This window comes from Apostichopus japonicus, chromosome 4, assembly GCF_037975245.1.
Source record: "Apostichopus japonicus isolate 1M-3 chromosome 4, ASM3797524v1, whole genome shotgun sequence".
NCBI lineage: Eukaryota > Metazoa > Echinodermata > Holothuroidea > Aspidochirotida > Stichopodidae > Apostichopus > Apostichopus japonicus.
The window spans coordinates 2,935,959-2,959,752 of record NC_092564.1 but is presented as its reverse complement, the minus strand read 5'-3'; the positions used below and the strand labels follow the sequence as shown (position 1 = coordinate 2,959,752).

At 37.2% G+C, this 23,794-nt stretch overlaps 2 long non-coding RNA genes across 2 annotated transcripts; one reads left to right on the top strand and one right to left on the bottom strand.

Annotated features, from left to right (window-relative positions):
* Positions 1-598: 598 nt before the first annotated feature.
* On the bottom strand, positions 599-22,827 carry LOC139966143 (uncharacterized). Its single transcript, XR_011792485.1, has 5 exons — positions 22,662-22,827; positions 18,281-18,313; positions 11,734-11,766; positions 8,707-8,739; positions 599-2,540 (listed from the first exon to the last, which is right to left on the bottom strand). It is a non-coding gene; the product is annotated as an uncharacterized lncRNA (long non-coding RNA).
* On the top strand, positions 14,082-17,254 carry LOC139967124 (uncharacterized). Its single transcript, XR_011792898.1, has 3 exons — positions 14,082-14,470; positions 15,199-15,372; positions 15,775-17,254. It is a non-coding gene; the product is annotated as an uncharacterized lncRNA (long non-coding RNA).
* Positions 22,828-23,794: the final 967 nt, after the last annotated feature.

Sequence of the window (23,794 nt, the reverse complement as noted above, 5' to 3'; positions counted from 1 at the left end):
TTGTTAAAAGCAAATTTCACACAAGACAGAGTCTGGACGCCAAAAACCAATCAAATTGATCCACTCTCTTTAAATTGAGACTGTAAAACATGTGATCGGTCTCTTCGACAGACGATTAGGTCATATGCATATTGAGTAGGGGTAGGGAGGAGGGGGAAGTGGAGGTTTCGAATCCTCATGGAGGCTACGATCGTTTTCACACGATAGACATAGCTTGTGTACACTCCAAAAACAACCTGGTGAAAATCTCCTGGTCAACAATTTGCTAACATTATCCTGGATATTGCCTAAATTAGTCAACATAATCCTGGTTACGCCTGGTTAATCTAGTGCGGTACACCTGGTGAATTAATTAAAAATAAATTATTAGCATATTGCAATCCTCGCCTCTGATTGGTTTGTTAGTCACGATCTAAAATAAAATCAGAAATAATTTTACACTCCCAAAACAAATGTTCAGTAGTCTCCTCCTTTGGGCCGCAGAAAGTACACCGTGGATTGTCAATTAAACCCACCAAACTCAAAAGATGGTTTGTCCCAAGTATACGATGAAGAAAACGAAATTGAAAGTAGTGTAATTTTGTCTTGAAAGAATTTGAAACATAACACGCCATTGTAGAGAGGTATAATCGAAGTTTACATTATTGGATCAACTAAATATCAAACAAAACGAAAGAATCGAGGTTAATAATTTACATAATATAAAGAAAGAAGCTTACAGTCCATTACAGCGAAATATAAATGAAACTTTCAACCCCTATCTCACCATAAGCAAAACAATAAACACATAAAAAATAATATTGCCCCAAATTTTGAAAAATAGGTCTATATAAAAGAAAATAAACATATCTTGTTTAAACCAAAAAATGTTGTGCATCATAAAACACTTTTACTATTTCAATAAATAATTTTTAAATAATAAATTTTAATATACAACCTACCAGTGGAAGTCTGTTGTACCCCACCCCACCCGGCTAAGTTGGTAGACTGTCGATATATTTTGATATTTCAATTTGAATCACAGTTTGAGTAATAAGTGTTAGCTTTAACGAATTTCCCCATAAAACACAATTCTTTGAGGAGCAGGATACTTTATGGAACCACTAACTGTTGATTATTTTAAGTGAAGCGTTGGAAGTATTCCTCCTGCCATTGGCAGGGGAAAAGGACTCTACTTATTTTGCTTTTATTTGTAATTTGCAGAATAAACACAATAAGTTGAAATATGTGAATATCACAAGACTTGGGATAGGGAAGGGGGAGGGAGGTATCGCCACAAGCAATAACCACGTCATCACTTCATCTGATCAGGGAGCTGCCATTGAGATATGCCAATTTCTGGCTAAACTAAACTTGCTGGTTACATTTCATGATAAACGTTTAACGAAGAAACAAAGACTTATCTGTTATATATTTGCCTTAAAATAACATGTTACTTTTTTGTTCAGTTTTCGTTTTCGTATTTGGGAATGATGGGGGAGGTGCGACTCCGAGGGGCTGTGAGGTTAATTTGAGGGCTAAAATCACGAAACACCTCAAAACCTGCCGGCAAATTGGAACTTCTGTACGATACGCATTCCAGTACTAACTTGAAAATATTACAACTCTTTCTGATTAAATTTGTATTGTAATTTGTCGACAAAAATGGGCACTTTATGAGAAATAAAATGAACTTTTTCATTATGAAAATTAGAAAGGGAATTTTTCATTGAAAAATGTGTTACTATCTCCCCCCCCCTCCCCACCCTCACGTACGTCCCTCGGCAACTCCGCCACCCCTGGTCAGTGATGCAGGCTGTCACTTTCGCTTTACTTACATTGGCCATAATGACGTCTGTGATATAGATATGCGAAATTTTAATCGGTTTCGCAAGGTGTTATGCCTGCCCTCCCCCGTCCCAGCCCCAGTCCCTCTGGATTTTCCCTATGGCAGTTAGAATAATCTGCATAACTTTTTCTCTCAAATCAATCTACCAAATTGCGAATAAATCCTATGACTTCGCGGCACGTGGGCATTGCTGCCTTTTTAATTTCAGTACCCATTCCGACACTTGTCTTCTAGAAATTCCAAGAAATCCCCAGTCCATCACTGTTATAGTATACAACGTTATTTTCAGAGATATTGGATTTGAGAGATTTTCACTTTTCAACGACGGAAAACTGTTCTTAGAATATAATTCCATCTCTCGGGTAAAGAGTCATAAGTAAATATGCTAGGACGTCAAAGAATGGTCACTTATATTCTCAAGTCGAAGAGAAATCATCCTGCCATTTTCATGGTATTGTTTTGGCCATTTCAGAAGTATTTCAGCGGAGTCATATTCTACATTCGTCGATGTCTGATGGCAGAAACAGAGGAGAATCGGAAGATGCAAGAATATTTTCTTTGTCTGTCTTTTCTTTCCTTTCCTCTTCTCTTGCATAGTTAGTTTAAGATGTGTCAAGAAAGGCCTAATCATGATCTTCTTCGTCAACTGTGTGGGATGGGTGGCAGATAGGAAATCCTGCTTCGGAGAAATTTAGACCGGCGCTGTCATTTTCTGTTTGGGAAAGAAAGGAAGCAAAACGTTCATTCGGACTTCCTAAGTATCTTGATAAACAATCAAACAGGAAATAAAGTAATTTTTGTTTTATCAACTTGCTGTCGTCAATTTTTATAACTGTTCGATGACTTCCTGCATAATGAGCCTATAACAGAACAAAGTGATATTACATAAAAATAAATCCACATATACAAGTATAGTCAATAATAAAATAATTTCATGATAATGTCATTTATATCTTCTTGAAAAGTGACTGTCCCAACATCTGCTGCCCATATGTACTCTTCCCTTTCCCTATCCTGATGATTAGTTTGCATAGTAATAGTCAGATCCCATACAAGGATTTTCCCTCAATTAACCAGATAATATGCATGAGAGCCGTCTGTTTGGGTATGCCTCAAATCGTGAAATATATACATAAAACTCTGCTGCCTGCAGGCTGATCACTCGTACTAGCCCTGTCTATCACATCACCCCCATACTTCATGACCTTCATTGGCTACCTGTCAAACTGCGTATTGATTACAAGGTACTCCTGTTAACCTTTAAATGTATGGTATTGCGCCACACTACTTGGGTGAACTTATTCAAAGTTATACCCCAACTCGCCGTCTGTGCTCTAGCACCCAATCATTGCTCTCTATGCACCCTGTGTCCACTAAATTTTATGGTGTGCGATCTTTCTAGTATTTCCTCAACCCTCCTTTGGAATAAACTCCCACTCAACATAAAGAATGTCGTGTCTGTGTAGATGTTCAAAACTGTTTTGAAGACACACCTGTTTTCATTGTTATAATTGTTTGTTTACTCTTATTGTATATTGTGTACATATCTTTCACTTTCTTTTGTACAGCGCGGATAGACCTTATTGTAAGTTGCGCTATATACGAACTGTTTATTATATTATTATTAAAATGTCTTATAAAATTGGCATTTGTCGGTCTCTCGTGCTCTCCTTTTGACGAAATATACTGTATACACATGAAAAAAATATATAAAAAAAATGAAAGAAAAAATGATGAAAAAAAGAAAGAAAAAGAAAAAAGAAGTATCCCCGGTAGACCAATTATAGCGACAAATTACTGGCACTAAATAGTTAAAAAAGAATATCTACAGATTTGTTTTTGTCGAATGAAAGAGGTACTCATTCTTAAGATCCTGTGGGAGACAAAATTGACAAATAGTTCCTACAAAGCGATGTCAATGTCTTGATAATTGAATTTGTGACATGTTGTACCACCTGAAGTGTCCTTTGAGGGAATTGGAAACACGTAGCTCCAAATTTGCGCGGGTGTTTCAACTGTTACTATTTGGTATGCTAATTCACGTAAAATAATAAATAATAAAAAGAATAATGATTGACTGGGATAACCAGACTACTTGTAAGGTTCGCCACCCACTTCAGTCGGCTTTCTTCAGACCAACTAAATACAAAAGTAAAAAAAAATGAAATGAGTCCGTTATACAAAACTAGTTAGATGGAATTTGGATTTGCCAGCCATTTTATGCGTGTGCCAAATGGAAGATGAAAGCACACATCGCAAAGGCAGCTCGTATCACAAATAATAGGCAGGTTTCCGCGCACAGGGCGCAGAATTGTTCTTTGATGGGATGTGACTGTGGTAATACATTTGCATCGAGTAAACGTTCAAAAATATGGTGGATCTGTATGTCCCATATTGTAATTATGGTCTCATTGAAAAAAATGCTCAGAAACGAAATTCTCAAGTTGCAATCGGAATCAAACATCACCTATTGCCCTAAAGGTTAGTTACATTATAAGATACAAGAATACCCTTGATAAAGGCATATTCCATATACCAGCTGATTGGATATAGGTGGGTTGTGGGGGGGGTGGGGGATGCTGGTATTACTACGAACATTGACTTTATTAACACCATATTCGGTTGTTATGAATAAAAACCATTATAATATTTGTGAATTTTACATTAGAATTGCTAATTCTTACATTGACGATACCGTAGTAATATATGATAAACAATTTTTTTTTATTATCACAAGCGATAACAAGTCTTAAAATCACACAATCGCCACAAATTGTTCTGTACACCGGGCCTAGTCACAAAGTACTTCCCTTTGCAGAAACTATTCGGTTATCGTTACTTACGAAATGAATAACTGAGGCTTAGAAGACCAAGATTCCATAGGTAGAACCTATGTTCTAGTAGAACCAATTAAACACCATTTGTTATAATGGGTTATAAAGACTAATATAACGTAGACTATCAGAGCTGTACTACTGCATTTGAGTTGCCAAGTAACCAGTGGGTCTTTATATAGTTAACATTTCTCTCAGGTTCAGTGATTTATCACAAAGCTACGCCTGTGTATTTTCCAAGTAAAATGTTCTAGGCATGTATACACGTTAGTCAGGAAAAGCACATATTCACTGCTAACTATATATGCGTGTATGGCGCGCCAAGATGGCCAATGAGAGCACGAGAAACTTGGGGGAAAAACCATCGTTGGCAATACGGCAATTCAGTTAGTCAAATCACAGAGTATTGACATTTTGAACGAACCTTCCGATATCTGTTATACAGTCCAGAGATAAGAGATTATAAGAGTCAACTATATCTTACTTACCCATACATACACAATAAAAAAAATAAAAAAACTGGGTCCAAAGTGCAAGTATTGGTAGTTGATATCCAAGTTTTGATGCATTTTGCTATAAATATGTCTAAAACATTATATGTACATTATATTATTATTATATATAGGCGCTAGGGTGCATTTAATATTCAGTTATTGGATTCCTTCTCTTAATTTCAAAACTTGTTGGGTTTTTCCTGTGTTTTTTTCCCCTCTGTTTTTGCTCCAATCATATGGAGCACACAACCAGTAATATGTAATATGAGTATACGAAATACGATCATTACGAACTATCCAATTTTCTAGGATAGGCCATTAACATCAAGAAGACTCACATAACGAGATTCTATATACTGAGTTATCAAACCAAGGACAAATTGGTACTCTAATATACTCTAATGGCAGTGGCGGACTGGCAACACGGGCCAGGCGCGGCGGAACGGGAAAATTATTGGGGGGGGGGGGGGCTAATGTGTGGAGACTATCTAAGCGGAGCGCCACCATCGGTTGGCACGGAGCGTACAAGAAAATTTTGGGTTTTTCAAACCCCCAGATGGCCGGAAACGGCACTTCCCGAGTGTTTTATACTGCGATTACCTAGCCCTAAAATATGGGTCTCAAGCCTGCAATTTCTCAGATTGCACGTAAAAATCTGTAAAAACATTGTAATTTGTACATTCGATGGTGTTTTTAGAGAGTAGCTATTACTCGTAGTGTACTCGCAAAGACGTTTTTGAGTGTAGTAAATTACTACTTGCAATTAAATGCAATAATTAAATAAATGTCATAAGAAAAAACAGAAAGCATTTCTTAATGTCAACAAATGGGTAATTCCAAAACCATGTGCAGTTGCCAACAAATTTCTATGAACCAAGCACTGTCACGAATGCATGTACCCTATATAGTATAGGTGAAATGCTAATATCGTGGTTTTGTTCGTTTATAATTGATTGCGTTTAAACATAGAGCCATGTTCCACGCCTTGCGTGTACTCGTAGTGTAAACGCAAATTTTGATGAGTGTAGCGTTTAGCTTATTACTCTTATTTACCCCCCCCCCCATGTTCGCCCTGCTCCCCACCACTCCCACCCTACCCCACCCCACCCCACCCCTTTTGTGATTCCTTACCCAGACCACCACCATCCCACTATCCCATCGGACGCGGTTGGGGTGACAATGTGGTCTATAGCCAGGGGACGGGCCGAGGGTCCCCCCAGCATTTACTAAGATTATTACACCTATATAGTATACGCGTGCATTGGACAGATGCACGTTTCGGAGCCTTGGTAAATATTGGGGGGGGGGGGCTTATCATGCCGCATTTGCCTCCTCAACTTTTTCATTGGGGGGGCTGAGCCCCCCCAAGCCCCCCCGGTTCCGCCGCCACTGACACGGGCTTTTGGGCATTGCCCGGTGGGCTGGTAGGCCGGTGGGCTGGGGAGTCTGGTAAAAAAATTACAGCCCATTTTCACAGTAGTTAATAGCATACAGACGGGCTGAGTAGAAATATATTTTTAACTGTGGGAATCAGCTCATGAAATCACCATGATAGTTAGTCCTGTTAGTTCGTAACAAAAGAACGTGATATTGGCAACCCGTCTGTGCTAATATTTTTACGACAAGATATACAAGTACGGTGACCAATGCATTCGACATTTACATAGCATTGGCAGAGAATACAGATTTTATTAATATGCACCTCGTCCTCCAGAAAACGAAGTAAAAAAAGGTAAAATCTGATTAGATTATTTGGATATCACTCAGTGGCTAAGTCCTGCGAGATTATGTATGAATAAAAATAACCCACATACAGTAGGGTGTTTGGTTATCAAATATAATACGAAGGTTAGTTGACGACTTTGAGTATTTGTCCCCGGTTTACCGATTTCGCGAAATAGATCCCCACACTAATTGAATAGGGCGACAAAAGTGTGTGTAAGTATAGGGGACTACCCTATAGAAAATCATGATTTCCTAGTATATAAATATTGTAACCTACAAATTGAGAAATAAAGTACCATTTTGCATCTAGGCATTCCTAAACTTCAATAAAATCTCAATGGGGAGGGACATAATCCTTAGACCGATCCTCCAGGACGGCGATCACCCATATAAGAAGTAACATTTCAACAAATAATGGCCCGGTCTAGGTGAAAAATGCCCGGGCCGGTTTTAAGACCCAGTCCGCCCTGCTCTGTGGGCAAGATTAAATCCTAGGATGTAACCATGAAACAGAAGGACAATATGGAAGCCAATAAATTGCATCCGATTTGTCACACATTTTCCTGTTATACCCTTAAAAATAGTTAAAATATAAGCACGCAGAGCCTCTGAAAGTTTTAAAAAGAATGACTTCCTTATCTATCAAGTAATTCTTGTTAGTCGTTTGTAACCACGTGAATGGGAGAAACGGAGTATTAAGTTACATTCTTTACTACAAGTTAAGTTAAACTGTACCATCATGTGTAAAGAGCTGTTATAGTAATTATGCAGTCATCGTCGGTCTGACGCTGAAATGTCATGCCAATGGATTCATATATTACGTGATATCTCACAATGACCTTTGACTTCCAATGGTCACCTCCCACATACACTTATTAGTTCAGCCATGATAAACGTTATGTTAGAAACAAAACTTTGAACCATGTGTACGTATTCCTACCTCTAATAACTTAATAGATGTTTGGCATATTTATAGTTTTAGAAAGAATTGGCATTTGTCAGTCTCTCGAGCTTCTTTTGGACGAAATTGTCATATGTACTAGTAATTGTCCCCCTCCAGTTTCCCATGTTCTCATCGGCTCATTCAGGTTCTATAGTTTCTATATATATGCCAAATTGAATTGGTTATCTTTCGGTTTCTCGTAATCTGACTGGCAAACTTTGCACATGTATATGTTTAAAGGGGTGGAGGGGTGGGGTGGGGGTAAACATGTTGTCGTCCTGGGAGGGGTCTACAGGGAGGGGTAAACCTCGGTTAAATATTGCTAAAATGAAGAGTGACTAGATACTAAAATTTCAAAAAAAAAATTTAAAAATTTTCAACTGCTAGGTTGTATACACTGTAAATTAATATATATATATATATATATATATATATTGCACTATACGTTGTATTTTGTTTTAATATCTTGTCTGCGTGTGCGTGTCGGGGTGGGGAGTCGGAAGCTGAGCCTCCGCGGTTTATTCTTCTGGTGACAGGTGTGTATGTGATTGGGCGGGCGGGGCTAACTTGTGTATATGTATACGTGGTTGCGCCCCTGTTCGAAATTACAATACGATTTTCTTTTTTATCGATTAGCTGTTAATTATAATTCTAGCAAGGGAAATAGATAACAGGCCTCTACATCAAATAACCACTAATAAATCTAACCAAACAGTTGAGTACTCCCATTAGTGAAACAATAATCGGATTCAAATGAAAAAAAAAAATCGAAAAATTACATGTACTATCCGCTATTGTTGGTATCAATTTGATCCAACTGTAAACATTTGTGTTAAGCCACACGAAAACAAAATATCAACTATAACAAAAGAATGTTCTTACCAATATCTTCAGTACACTGGATCGGATATTGATCTACAGAGAGGGACAGAAAGAAAAAAACCCCAGATAAAAACACCATTGCTATATGGTCAGGTAGTCCTGGAAAATCAAAGTAGTAAAATATAAAGGAACCAAAAAATGTGTACTCTCATGTAAAAAACATCGTAAACCGGTTTAATTTTGTCTGTTTAAACGGTTACTATTCTTGTAAAGCGGTTATAGCTGGTCAAATCTTTGGACTGTTAGTCTATTATATAAAACTGGTAAGATTGAAATTTGAATTTGACAGGACTTTTACATGTCTTCATGTATACTTTGAAAGCTTTTATACAGTTTTAATATTGTAAAGACAGATTGGTATATTTAACGAGGTTTATACCACAATACTTCTACTGGGGCCTGTAGTGAAAACAAGAAACGTCTTTAATGAGGTCAATTTTCTCCATGCATATCAGTGACATATAGCTACATTCGCAGGCTGTCAGTAAATACCTCATTGAATTACAAACAGACCGTCAAAGTAATGTGGTTATCTAAGCTCTTGTAGCAGTTCTCACTAGTTAATCCTATAACCCTTCCCTGGATTGCTGACACGTTGGCCATTCATAGCAACTTCAACATCCGTATCTTACATGACCTTGTAGATTTTAGCTACGAGTGCCCAAAGTTTTCGTCACTTCTGAAAAAGGCCACTTTGTAATCACCAGTTAGCAATTTTCGTGTGCTACTCTTGGGAAGACATGATAGTGGTTCAAACATTGCCTCAATTCTCCCAATTTTTGCGCTACATGTAATTCCATTCATGCTCATCAACATCCAATCACATTGACCCCCCAAACCCCCTCCCCCAAATAGATCCTGATTGATAATATATCAAGAAAAATGTTCTTCTGTTGCTTGGTAGCACTTTTCCTGACGGAGAACACTTGTGCGGATTGACATATAGACTAGCACACCTGAATTAGACTGCAGGGGTATAATGAGATTATTCAGTTGTCTAGTTCATCACCACAGACTGTAAACAGCGAGTTTAACGGGTTTCTATTGCTGCAGGTTATAGAAACCTATAACATGCAAAGGAAGTACGTTTATTCAATGGAAACATGCAACCAATCTATACTTCTCATTCTGCCAAGACTGAATGATGGCGACTGAAGCAACATAGCTGGCCAGGGTTCTATAGTCACAGATTGATTAATAAAATATAAACTTTGAGAGTGTGTTATCCAATATGCATGCATGGTTTGACGGTGTCGGCCATTTTATCATTTTGATACCCACTCATTTTCAACAAATCTGCATATGCAACATACTCGACCGATTTTCAGTACAGTACCACCTCAAGGAGTGTGAGGTGGCCAGCTAGTTTATTATAAGAGATAATTGCAGACTAAAGTATGGAACTTATACCCATCATGTTAAGCTTAGTATTTTCCATATTATGCCCTTTAAAATGTAACACGCGGAGCAAATAAGCCAGCTGGCTACTGTAAACCACATCTTCTTCTTGAGTTCGGACAATATAGAACGAGTTGTGCAGTTGCAAGTAATAACAACGACATGCCAATATGTATAAACTGATTACATACTGTTCGATGAATAATATTTGCTTCAAATCTCCCACACAATCACTTGACAAAGAAAAAAACACAAAGGACAAAGCGTACCCTATTTGTCAGTGGGCAAGATTGTATTCTTGGGATGTGACCAGGAAACAGAGGGACAATATGGAAGCCAATAAATTGCATCCGATTTGTCACACATTTTCCTGTTATAGGCCCTATCCTTAAAAATGGTTAAAATATAAGCACGCGGAGTCTCTGAAAGTTGTAAAAAGAATGACTTCCTTATCAATCAAGTAATTCTTGTTAGTCGTTTGTAACCACGTGAATGGGAGAAACGGAGTATTAAGTTACATTCTTTACAACCAGTTAAGTTAAACTGTACCATCATGTGTAAAGAGCTGTTATAGTAAGTATGCAGTCATCGGCGGTCTGACGCTGAAATGTCATGCCAATGGATTCATATATTACGTGATATCTCACAATGACCTTTGACTTCTAATGGTCACCTCCCATATACACTTATTAGTTCAGCCATGATAAACGTTATGTTAGAAACAAAACTTTGAACCATGTGTACGTATTCCTACCTTTAATAACTTAATAGATGATTGGCATATTTATAGTTTTAGAAAGAATTGGCATTTGTCAGTCTCTCGAGCTTCTTTTGGACGAAATTGTCATATGTACTAGTAATTGTCCCCCTCCAGTTTCCCATGTTCTCATCGGCTCATTCAGGTTATAGGCTTCTATATATATGCCAAATTGAATTGGTTATCTTTCGGTTTCTCGTAATCTGACTGGCAAACTTTGCACATGTATATATTTAAAGGGGTGGAGGGGCGGGGGGGGGGGTAAACATGTTGTCGTCAAGGGAGGGGTCTACAGGGAGGGGTAAACCTCGGTCAAATATTACTAAAATGAAGAGTGACTAGATACTAAAATTTCAAAAAACACATTGAAGAATTTTCAACTGCTAGGTTGTATACACTGTAAATTAATATATATATATATATATTTATTGCACTATACGTTGTATTTTGTTTTAATATCTTGTCTGCGTGTGCGTGTCGGGGTGGGGAGTCGGAAGCTGAGCCTCCGCGGTTTATTCTTCTGGTGACAGGTGTGTATGTGATTGGGTGGGCGGGGTTAACTTGTGCATATGTATACGTGGTTGCGCCCTTGCTCGAAATTACAATACGATTTTCTTTTTTATCGATTAGCTGTTAATTATAATTCTAGCAAGGGAAATAGACAAAAGGCCGCGACATAAAATAAAGACTAATAAATCTAACCAAACAGTTGAGTACTCCCATTAGTGAAAAAATAATCGGATTAAAATGAATAAAATCGAAAAATTACATTTACTATCCGCTATTGTTGGTATCAATTTGATCCAACTGTAAACATTTGTGTTAAGCCACACGAAAACAAAATATCAACTATAACAAAAGAATGTTCTTACCAATATCTTCAGTACACTGGATCGGATATTGATCTACAGAGAGGGACAGAAAGAAAAAAACCCCAGATAAAAACACCATTGCTATATGGTCAGGTAGTCCTGGAAAATCAAAGTAGTATACAAAGGAACCAAAAACTGTGTTCTCTTGTGAAAAACATCGTGAACCGGTTTAATTTTGTCTGTTTAACCGGTTACTTTTCTTGAAAAGGGGTTATAGCCGGTCAATTCTTTGGACTGTTTGCCTATTATACAAAACTGGTAAGATTGAATTTGAATTTGACAGCCATTTGACAAGTCATCATGTTTCATATCAAAAGCTCTGATACAGTTTTAATATTGTAAAGACAGATTGGTATATTTAACGTGGTTTATATCACAATACTTCTACTGGGGCCTGTAGTGAAAACAAGTAATGTCTTTAAGGAGGTCAATGTACTCAATGCATATCAGTGACATATAGCTACATTCGCAGACGGTCCGGTTGAAGGTAGCATACTCCAAGTAAATACCTCATTGAATTACAAACAGACCGTCAAAGTAATGTGGTTATCTAAGCTCTTGTAGCAGTTCTCACTAGTTAATCCTATACCCCTCCCTGGATTGCTGACACGTTGGCATAGCAACTTCAACATCCGTATCTTACATGACCTTGTAGATTTTTAGCTACGAGAGCCCAAAGTTTTCGTCACTTCTGAAAAAGGCCTCTTTGTAATCACCAGTTAGCAATTTTCGTGTACTACTCTTGGGAAGATATTACAGTGGCTCAAACATTGCCTCAATTCTCCCAATTTTTGCGCTACATGTAATTCCATTCATGCTCATCAACATCCAATCCCCCTGACCCCCCAACCCCCTCCCCCCAAAATAGATCCTGATTGATAATATATCAAGAAAAATGTTCTTCTGTTGCTTTTTTTGGCACTTTTCCTGACGGAGAACACTTGTGCGGATTGACATATAGACTCTATATGGAGTATAGCACACCTGAATTAGACTGCAGGGGTATAATGAGATTATTCATTTGTCTATAGTTCATCGTCACAGACTGTAAACAGCGAGTTTAACGGGTTACTATTGCTGCAGGCTATAGAAACCTATATAACATGCAAAGGAAGTACGTTTATTCAATGGAAACATGCAACCAATCTATACTTCTCATTCTGCCAAGAAAGGATGGTGACTGAAGCAACATAGCTGGCCAGGGTTCTATATAGTCACAGATTGATTAATATAATATAAAATTTGAGAGTGTGTTATCCAATATGCATGCATGGTTTGACGGTGTCGGCCACTTTGTCATTTTAATACCACTCATTTTCAACAAATCTGCATATGCAACATACCCAGGCGACCGATTTTCAGTTCAGTATAGTACCACCTCAAGGAGTGTGAGGTGGCCAGCTAGTTTATTATAAGAGATAATTACAGACTAAAGTATGGAACTTACCCATCATGTTAAAGCTTAGTATTTTCTATATTATGCCCTTTTAAATGTAACACGCGGAGCAAATAAGCCAGCTGGCTACTGTAAACCACATCTTCTTCTTGAGATCGGACAATATAGAACGAGTTGTGCAGTTGCAAGTAATAACAACGACATGCCAATATGTATAAACTGATTACATACTGTTCGATGAATAATATTTGCTTCAAATCTCCCACACAATCACTTGACAAAGAAAAAAACACAAAGGACAAAGCGTACCCTATTTGTCAGTGGGCAAGATTGTATTCTGGGATGAGACCAGGAAACAGAGGGACAATATGGAAGCCAATAAATTGCATCCGATTTGTCACACGCTGAAATGTCATGCCAATGGATTCATATATTACGTGATATCTCACAATGACCTTTGACTTCCAATGGTCACCTCCCATATACACTTATTAGTTCAGCCATGATAAACGTTATGTTAGAAACAAAAATTTGAACCATGTGTACGTATTCCTACCTTTAATAACTTAATAGATGTTTGGCATATTTATAGTTTTAGAAAGAATTGGCATTTGTCAGTCTCTCGAGCTTCTTTTGGGCGAAATTGTCATATGTACTAGTAATTGTCCCCCTCCAGTTCCCCATGTTCTCATCGGCTCATTCAGGTTATAGGCTTCTATATATATGCCAAATTGAATTGGTTATCTTTCGGTTTCTCGTAATCTGACTGGCAAACTTTGCACATGTATATGTTTAAAGGGGTGGAGGGGGTGGAGGGGTAAACATGTTGTCGTCCTGGGAGGGGTCTACAGGGAGGGGTAAACCTCGGTCAAATATTGCTAAAATGAAGAGTGACTAGATACTAAAATTTCAAAAAAACATTGAAGAATTTTCAACTGCTAGGTTGTATACACTGTAAAAACACCTGGGTCATTTTGTGTGACCCATCTGCTGAGTCAGCCATACTGTACCCAGAAATGGGTCGTATTGGTTGAGTTATTACGCAAGATTGTTTGAAATTGTGAAATAGCTCGATGAAAGTTTGACTTTTTGCACTGGGTCATTCTCAAAGACTTTTCTCATTGGATAAGTTATGTCATGTGACCACTTTCAGCGTTTTTGCATGACGCCTTTCGTAGACAACAGCTGAACACCGTCACACAAATCTACAAACCATAAAGTCAGGACCAAGAAGGCAGTCTTTGTTGAATCAAAAACTTTGATGGGGTCTGAAAATGGACACGTTTGTTAGTTCCATCCTTGATGACTGGGGTTTGCCAATGTAAATACCAATATTCAAAGGTAAATATACGCCAAAGTATGCTGACTAGTTCAGGCCACAGGCGCTCGCAACGTTAATTAGTTAAATACTATATGATAGTATGCCATTGTAGATATGATGATAGGCTAGGCCTAAGTCAGTAACATGTTACTAGTGCTGCGAGCGCCGTGGTTCAGACAAGCCCATAATTACCCAGATACAGTGATAGTGATACTGATACATAGATAGCTGTAATGTTAGACCTAACGTTTGGTCTTTGATAAAGCATAGGCCTAACCTCACTACATAAGTTTAACTAAATATAACGTTAGAGGCTAAGACTAGTATAATGTTACTTGTTAATAGCTATCTTGCTGAACAGAGAGTTAACAGTGTGCTATTAAATGTAGTAAAACAGTAGTATAATCAGACTTTTTAGTGGGGGTGGGGAGAGCTGAAGGGTAGCAAGGAGTCTGTGCAAGGGGAGGGGACAAGATATGGGGAAGGGGTGTAAGGGGAGGGATAAAATTTTTGTATTTAAGGGGTGGAAAAGATGTAAAATGGTTCATCATTTCTATCTTACTAATTTACTTGTATGTCAATTTGGGGGAGATGGGGGTGACCAATTGGGGGCTTTTTCCCCTACTGGTTATGCCACTGCAGTAAAATATGATATACTCCAACAAACAGTCTTTGCCAAGAATATAGTCGGTGTAATTGAACAGTTGAAGTTAACTATATATGTCCTATTTTTATCTGTGGACTATAGGTAGCATGGTACCCAAAAGCCCATGGGAAACATCCTGCTACAGGCTATGCTACAGACTATCTTGAGGAAAGATTACCCGAAAACGATCCCATGCCTTTAAGAAACAAGAAGCAACACCGAAAGAAGTAAAGAAGCCTACACCTGTAAAGTTCAACATAAAAACAGATCCAAAAGGTACTAATACCATTATCTTGAACAGTCTACACACAATATACTTAGTAAGGGATGTTGGTCAATTTCTTTTAACTGTGTAGGCTAAGTAACTGATATTCCTACATCCTCAGTCATTCCTACTGGTATGTAATTAAATCACATAAAATGTCATGATGATTTTTCACTTATAACAGTCAGGTGCCAAGTTAAGTTGCTTGAACCTTAAACTTAGTATGTAGGTAGCCCTTTGTGAGTAGATGATCCCTCTATTTTTTCATGGAGGTCCAAGATCATTTAAGGTCAACAGAATCTTAAATCTGCTATGGTAATGATTCAAGTGAAAAGATTTGCTAATTATTTAAATTAGTGACAACAGAATTAAGTGTGCATTGAAAGCAGCAATTTATTTTCTTTCTTCCAAAGGTTGGGACCAATCTTCCTCAATTCATGGAAGATGAGCTTAAGCAAGATAGAACTCGAAAGCAGCCATTCGTCCTTGCATTTGGTGATAGAAGGTATCCGACTCAGTCATTTGTGATCATCAAAGGGGTTGCTCTGCCAGCAACAGATTTGATTGCAGCTTTTGATATTTCTTTCAAATCATTGTACTTGTTTGACATAGCCTACCCCTGCCAGTGTCAAACAACCTGGGAATTTATACACAAATTCCTCATTAAGGTTAGTGAAGGGAAAGGAAAGGTTTCGACATCCCCGTCAGTAAGAAGCCTGCGTGCTTTTTTAAGTAGTCAGTAAGAGAAAAAAGGTATGTAAACAACTTTGTCAAAAGTAGTGTTTAATATGATTTATTTGTTTTTTTTTATACATTGTAACCTTATATCGTATAATTTTCTCAAAACACATATAAGGGATATGAACATATCTCCTGTAAACCTTGGGCAGTGCAACATTAGGTTAACACTTAGTTCATGGTCATTAACATGATGGGATGATTACATGAGGTTTTTAATTTACATAATGTGACAAAGTTGTTTGCTATTTATGTTTGCATGTTATATTACCTTGAACAAGGTTTAAGTTTCATTGGTATTTGTTATTGTTAAGTTTAGAGGGACTAAAGAAGCAGAACTGCCTCACAAGCAGTGGTGCAAAACTAGTGTTCCACCATACATGCACAACTAGCCAAAAGCATGACTGATGTACATTTTTTGCCTGAGCAACTGAAAATTTAATACATATTGTAACATATTGGTGGTGCAAAAATATTTATTCACAGTGTTTCCATTTATTGATGACTTTTCAGTGATTATAAGTCTTGTACTGTATGTTATAAACAGCTTTTCCTCATTCAAATCTAATGCTGTTTTGGTACAAGAACTACTGAGGAAATTATCACTTTTGGGATATGCTTGCAAGATTTTATTAATTGGCAGCTGGCCATAGGGTTTGTCTTGCCCCACCAACCCACTGCAAAATATGTTTGATATTGTCTTTGACTTTTGACCATGACAAAGCCCCCACCAAACATGGAGCTTTCCAAAATATTTGATTTCTTACAGCCACCATTGATGTACTACATGTCTCCTTTGTATACCTAACATTTTATACAATTGATAACTATGGAATGTTGTTTATTTATATTCTTTAAAAACAATTAGAAATGCTAGCTAATAATCAAATTACTACAGTGACTAAGGATACAAGTAGAGAGTGAGTGCATGCTCCAGTCTTGATTAACTTAATATTACAAACACTGCAGCAAACCTAGCTGTGAGATCAACAATTAAAGTCTTTCAAGTAGTACAGAACATATTCCTCAGTGAACTAAAGTTTGTGCACATGAATAAAAATGATCAGTTGTTTTAGTTAAGTATGTCAGGATTTTAAAGAACATTGCTTAGTTTCCAATGATTCTCAATTGGTACATTAGCCTTAGCCTATGTTCTTGCGTTCATTGTTTGTTTAGTTTTATGGTTATCACATTACTCTGATTTTTACTGTTACTATGATGCTCTAGTTGGAATAAAACAAAATGAATATCGATAATTATGTGTGAAATAGAAGAAATTGCATGCTTTATTGTAACACCACTTTGTGTTTTGAATAAATTAATTTATCTTTAGGAATCGAAGTCTTATTTCATTTCTTGTATAGCCTTCCTGCAACTGCAAATGTAAATTCAGCTTTGACCCATTTACGTGGTCAATTTTTTTGACCCAATCTGCTGGGCTGGTGGAGATTGCACTAACCACTGGGTCAAAAGCTGGGTCAAAGTAGCATATGGGTCAAAGTAGCGTATGGGTCAAAATAACCCAGTTTTAGGTCAGATGTCAAATGACACAGATCCTTGGTCAAATTGACCCAAACCTGGGCTGGTGGAGATTCCACTAAGTTGCTGGGTCAAATTTGGGTCAAAAAATGACCCAAGTGTTTTTACAGTGTACACTGTAAATTAATATATATATATATATATATATATATATATATATATATATATATATATATATATATATATATATATATATATTTATTGCACTATACGTTGTATTTTGTTTTAATATCTTGTGTGCGTGTCGGGGTGGGGAGTCGGAAGCTGAGCCTCCGCGGTTTATTCTTCTGGTGACAGGTGTGTATGTGAGTTGGTGGCGGGGCTAACTTGTGTATATGTATACGTTGTTGTGCTCCTGCTCGAAATTACAATACGATTATCTTTTTTATCGATTAGCTGTTAATTATAATTCTAGCAAGGGAAATAGATAAAAGGCCTCGACATAAAATAACGACTAATAAATCTAACCAAACAGTTAAGTACTCCCATTAGTGAAACAATAATCGGATTCAAATGAAAAAAAAAAATCGAAAAATTACATGTACTATCCGCTATTGTTGGTATCAATTTGATCCAACTGTAAACATTTGTGTTAAGCCACACGAAAACAAAATATCAACTATAACAAAAGAATGTTCTTACCAATATCTTCAGTACACTGGATCGGATATTGATCTACAGAGAGGGACAGAAAGAAAAAAACCCCAGATAAAAACACCATTGCTATATGGTCAGGTAGTCCTGGAAAATCAAAGTAGTAAAATATAAAGGAACCAAAAAATGTGTACTCTGATGTAAAAAACATCGTAACCCGGTTTAATTTTTTCTGTTTAAACGGTTACTTTTCTTGTAAAGCGGTTATAGCTGGTCAAATCTTTGGACTGTTAGTCTACTATATAAAACTGGTAAGATTGAAATTTGAATTTGACAGGACTTTTACATGTCTTCATGTATACTTTAAAAGCTCTGATACAGTTTTAATATTGTAAAGACAGATTGGTATATTTAACGAGGTTTATACCACAATACTTCTACTGGGGCCTGTAGTGAAAACAAAAAACGTCTTTAAGGAGGTCAATGTACTCCATGCATATCAGTGACATATCGCTACATTCGCAGGCGGTGCGGTTGAAGGTAGCATACTCCAAGTAAATGCCTCATTGAATTACACACAGACCGTCAAAGTGATGTGGTTATCTAAGCTATTGTAAAGCTATTGTAGCAGTTCTCACTAGTTAATCCTATACCCCTTCCCTGGATTGCTGACACGTTGGCCATTCATAGCAACTTCAACATCCGTATCTTACATGACCTTGTAGATTTTTAGCTACGAGAGCCCAAAGTTTTCGTCACTTCTAAAAAAGGCCTCTTTGTACTCACCAGTTAGCAATTTTCGTGTGCTAATCTTGGGAAGACATGATAGTGGTTCAAACATTGCCTCAATTCTCCCAATTTTTGCGCTACATGTAATTCCATTCATGCTCATCAGCATCCAATCCCCCTGACCCCCCAACCCCCTCTCCCCAACATAGATCCTGATTGATAATATATCAAGAAAAATGTTATTCTGTTGCTTGGTAGCACTTTTCCTGACGGAGAACACTTGTGGGGATTGACATAAAGACTCTATATGGAGTATAGCACACCTGAATTAGACTGCAGGGGTATAATGAGATTATTCAGTTGTCTAGTTCATCATCACAGACTGTAAACAGCGAGTTTAACGGGTTACTATTGCTGCAGGCTATAGAAACCTATATAACATGCAAAGGAAGTACGTTTATTCAATGGAAACATGCAACCAATCTATACTTCTCATTCTGCCAAGCAGGGACGTAGCCAGGGGGGGAGCAGGGGGAGCGACCGCTCCCCCCCTTTCAGTGTTGATTTTTTTTTTTTTACAAACTGTCGTTTTTTTAGCATGGTATTTTGTCAGTGCTCTTTTGATCTTCAATACTCGTCAGCTCCGTTAACTCGATTGTAATCGTAGTAACATTCAGGCCTACTGATTCAGCTACTTACTTAGTTTGGCAGATGCAATTAGCTAAATTTAGCTTATAGCCAATTACAAGCCTACAGTTGGCCACTGCGTAATAAAATACATATATATTGCCTACCTAACCGCACTCTATGAAATGTCACGAACCGTATGCACAACAACGTCGACAACGTTCGTTCTATGAGTCGTCCTAAGTTGTTGCACGAACAGCATGTTATGAAGCTAAGCTAGCAATCGTACGTGATACGCACTTCCTGTAATAAGTATTACACTGCTAATACACTGCGATAACGATATTTGTTTTTAGGCCACTCCATATCTGGCTATATTACAAAATATGAAAGTTTATATTGTCCATCAGTTAAAGTTCGTCAAATTTATTTAAGTCCAGACATTTGACAATAAACAAGAATCATCCTACTGGAAAAATTGTAAAAGAGCACTATGTTTGTCTTTCGATATATTATGTAAAAGAACATGTAAAAGAATTAAAACAGGAAACAAAATCTGTTGATAATGATATCATATGATCAGGGGCGTAGCCAGTATATATGTAGCACTGTAGGCCCGGACCTACATTTTTTGGGCCAAGTTATCTTTTTTTTTAAATTACCCATAATTCAAATCGATAAGCTTGCTGGACGAGTTTAAGAGTCTATAGACAGGAAACACTATTGAAATGAACGTAGCAAGAATATGGCTAAATTAGGTGACCTATTCTTCTGTCATCTAGGCTGTCATTTCTATCGCGTGCCATTTCATGCAAAAGACTAGGATCCGATCTTGTCAGTGTTTTAACATGTAGTTAAGAACCCGTTTACGCAGATAATATTTCAGTTGAGAAAACAGTTGAGATTTGCATCAGATGGCAATCGTCGGATAGCTCTCGCCTTCTCTTATTAGGCTAACTTAAACATTTACTAGCTACAGTTGTATCAAAGACAACTACTGGCCATAGTTGTAGCAAAGACATTTCTGGCCTATCTTTGTATCTACAAGTATCAGAAGTTGAAAAGTAAGACTACTCTGTACATGTACCTTGCTAATTTTAATACATTATGTAGTATTGAATTACGTACTAGTTTAACTCGTTTGTTTTTTGGGTTTAAAAGTGATATTGAATGAGGTGTCTCAAGTTAGGAAGAGGCCTGCAGGGAACCAGAATGAACACTCGGGAAGGGCCGTTTCCGGCCATCTGGGGGGTTTGTAAAACCAAAAATTTTCTTGTACGCTCCGCGCCAACTGATGGTGGCGCTCCGCTCAGATAGTCGTCAGAGCCGTATCTCTATATACGGCTCTGATAGTCGTGCCTACAAATTTGAGAATCCATATCAATCGCAAAAAGTGCTCCCCCCCTCCCCTTTCAAATTCCTGGCTACGTCGCTGCTGCCAAGACTGAATGATGGCGACTGAAGCAACATAGCTGGCCAGGGTTCTATAGTCACAGATTGATTAATATAATATAAACTGTGAGTGTGCTATCCAATATGCATGCATGGTTTGACGGTGTCGGCCACTTTGTCATTTTAATACCACTCATTTTCAACAAATCTGCATATGCAACATACCCAGGCGACCGATTTTCAGTTCAGTATAGTACCACCTCAAGGAGTGTGAGGTGCATGGCCAGCTAGTTTATTATGAGAGATAATTAGAGACTAAAGTATGGAACTTACCCATCATGTTTAAGCTAAGTATTTTCCATATTATGCCCTTTAAAATGTAACACGCCAAACCAATGAGCCAGATGGCTTCTGTAAACCACATCTTCTTCTTGAGATCGGACAATATAGAACGAGTTGTGAGTGTTGCAAGTAGTAACAACGACATACCGATATGTATAGACTGATTACATACTCGATGAATAATATTTGCTTTAAATTTCCCGCTGTTCAACAATCACGTGCCAAAAAAAGACCGGGTCCAAAGTACAAGTATTACTAGTTACTATATCCAAGTTGGCATGCATTTTGTTTTTGCTAGAGATATGTCTAAAACATTATATGGACATTACATATAGGCGCTAGTGTGAATTTAACATTTTCGGTTTCAGTTAATTCGGGGGTTTTTTTCTTCTGATTTTGCTCAAGATCACTGCAGCGAGTACCCTACTTAAGATATAAATGGTATATCATATTCCGTATACACCGTACATGGTATATATAGGAGCGTGTTATATAAGTACACACTCCTATTGCATTGCTGTGAACCAAACATCTATATGAAACACAGGAAGGCTATACTTAACTTAACTCGGAGGACTTCATTATTCTTCTGACATTCGGCTATGAATATACTAAACAATGCGGCAACAATTTTTGTCCTAGAGTCTAACAATATTACTGACTTATCTTCAATACATAGCACGAGACCGTGACGCTCCGGTCAGGCGGACTAAACCGGTCTGCCTCTGAAGAAAATCCTGACAGGATCGAAACGTCAGAGATTGTAACTGTTATACTTTTAACTATACAAAAATATGTTTTTGTTATAAATAAGCAGTTTAATTGTCAACTGTTTTCCTCTCATTTTTTTGTTTACTCACTGATTTCTATCTATATCGAATTCGTTGGATACGACTCCTTGTTCCTTAACTTTGACGATTACGAACTTTTTCAATGTTTAAGTATAGATCGTAGGTCAAGTGTTCCTTATTTGCAAAGTCGACGAATTCGTCAACAACAAAATCGTCGGGTTTTACTTATCAGCGATTATCGGCTATATTAAGAGATAATAATTCCATTGTTATACTCGGCTTAGTACCGTTCGAACTTCCAACTCATTTATATATAGTTACGTAGATTGTACTCGGTTTCTTATCGTCTGTCGACACGGTAAACAAACGAATCCAAAACCAAACAGAATTTTTAGCATTTCGACGACTGTCCAGCATGGTATTGTTTTGTTTTATTCTCTTTTTTTTTCTTGTTCAGATCAAATTTCGATCTTCATTTATCTTTAGAAGTGTAAATCTTCGTAATAAACGAACTCGTAAACGACGTATACAATAAAATGTATCCTTACCTTGAAAATTAAGTGAAATCCTATGTAATCAAGCTCTGCGTCACCAATTTAAGGCAATGATTGAATATTATCCAAGTTTAGGAAAAACGTACACGACGAATTCCAACTTGAACATGAGTGCACAGGCAAGGCGGTTGATAATATATGATATGACCGTGCATTCAATTTCAGTTTATGGCTATATTCAAGTTTGTTAGAACGAAGTTCGTTAAAGTCAATCAAACATAACCTTTGGAATATATTTAAAGTAATATAAAGCGATGCAAAGTGTACACTTCAATGTATTTGCTACTTGGGTGTGCACTGTTGTGCTGTGGCCCAAAAATCGTGCCAATGTGTATCGATATAAATATTAAAATCACAATTTATAGACTTATAACAACCAATCGTGTGCATTATGATTATTAGATCATTTCATAATACACATGAACAAAATGGAAGCAACGTTAAACAAGTTCCGATCATTAGTTAAAAATATGTCATTTTTCACTTTAACTATCAGATTATTTTAGGCGGCAAATATAGCCACATATTAACTCAAAGGGTTCATATACAGCACGTTAATGACTGACTTTGGCGGGTTATTTTCAAGTGCATTTTTATAGACTCCGTAGCTAAGAATAACGGATCATGCATTGAACGCTACACATCATGAAGAGTGCCTAGATATAAAGTATCATGGCTAGTACTTCAAAAGGAAAATGAAACTCGAACAACTTTGTTAAGACTATGTCATAATAGAGTGACTCTAGTGACTGGTAACTGGGATCGAATCGACGAATCAAGTTAAGTATATATATATATATATATATATATATATATATATATATATGGTCAACCTAGCACAAATCTCGATAATAAAAAAATTGAAAACACCACAGACTTTAACTTATACATCTATTTACCAAAATTGATACAAAAAGAACGACATGTTTCGAAACATGCTCAGAACAAAGTTAGACAGTTGATCAAATCGCATTGTACAGACATTGATGTCAAATTAGTGTTTATCTCATTTAAAGTTCGAAATATGTGTGTAGTAAAAGACATGATTCCATCATACCTTAAATCTCGTGTGGTCTATAAATTCATCTGCACAAGCTGTAATGCTTGCAATATAGGGGAAACTCATA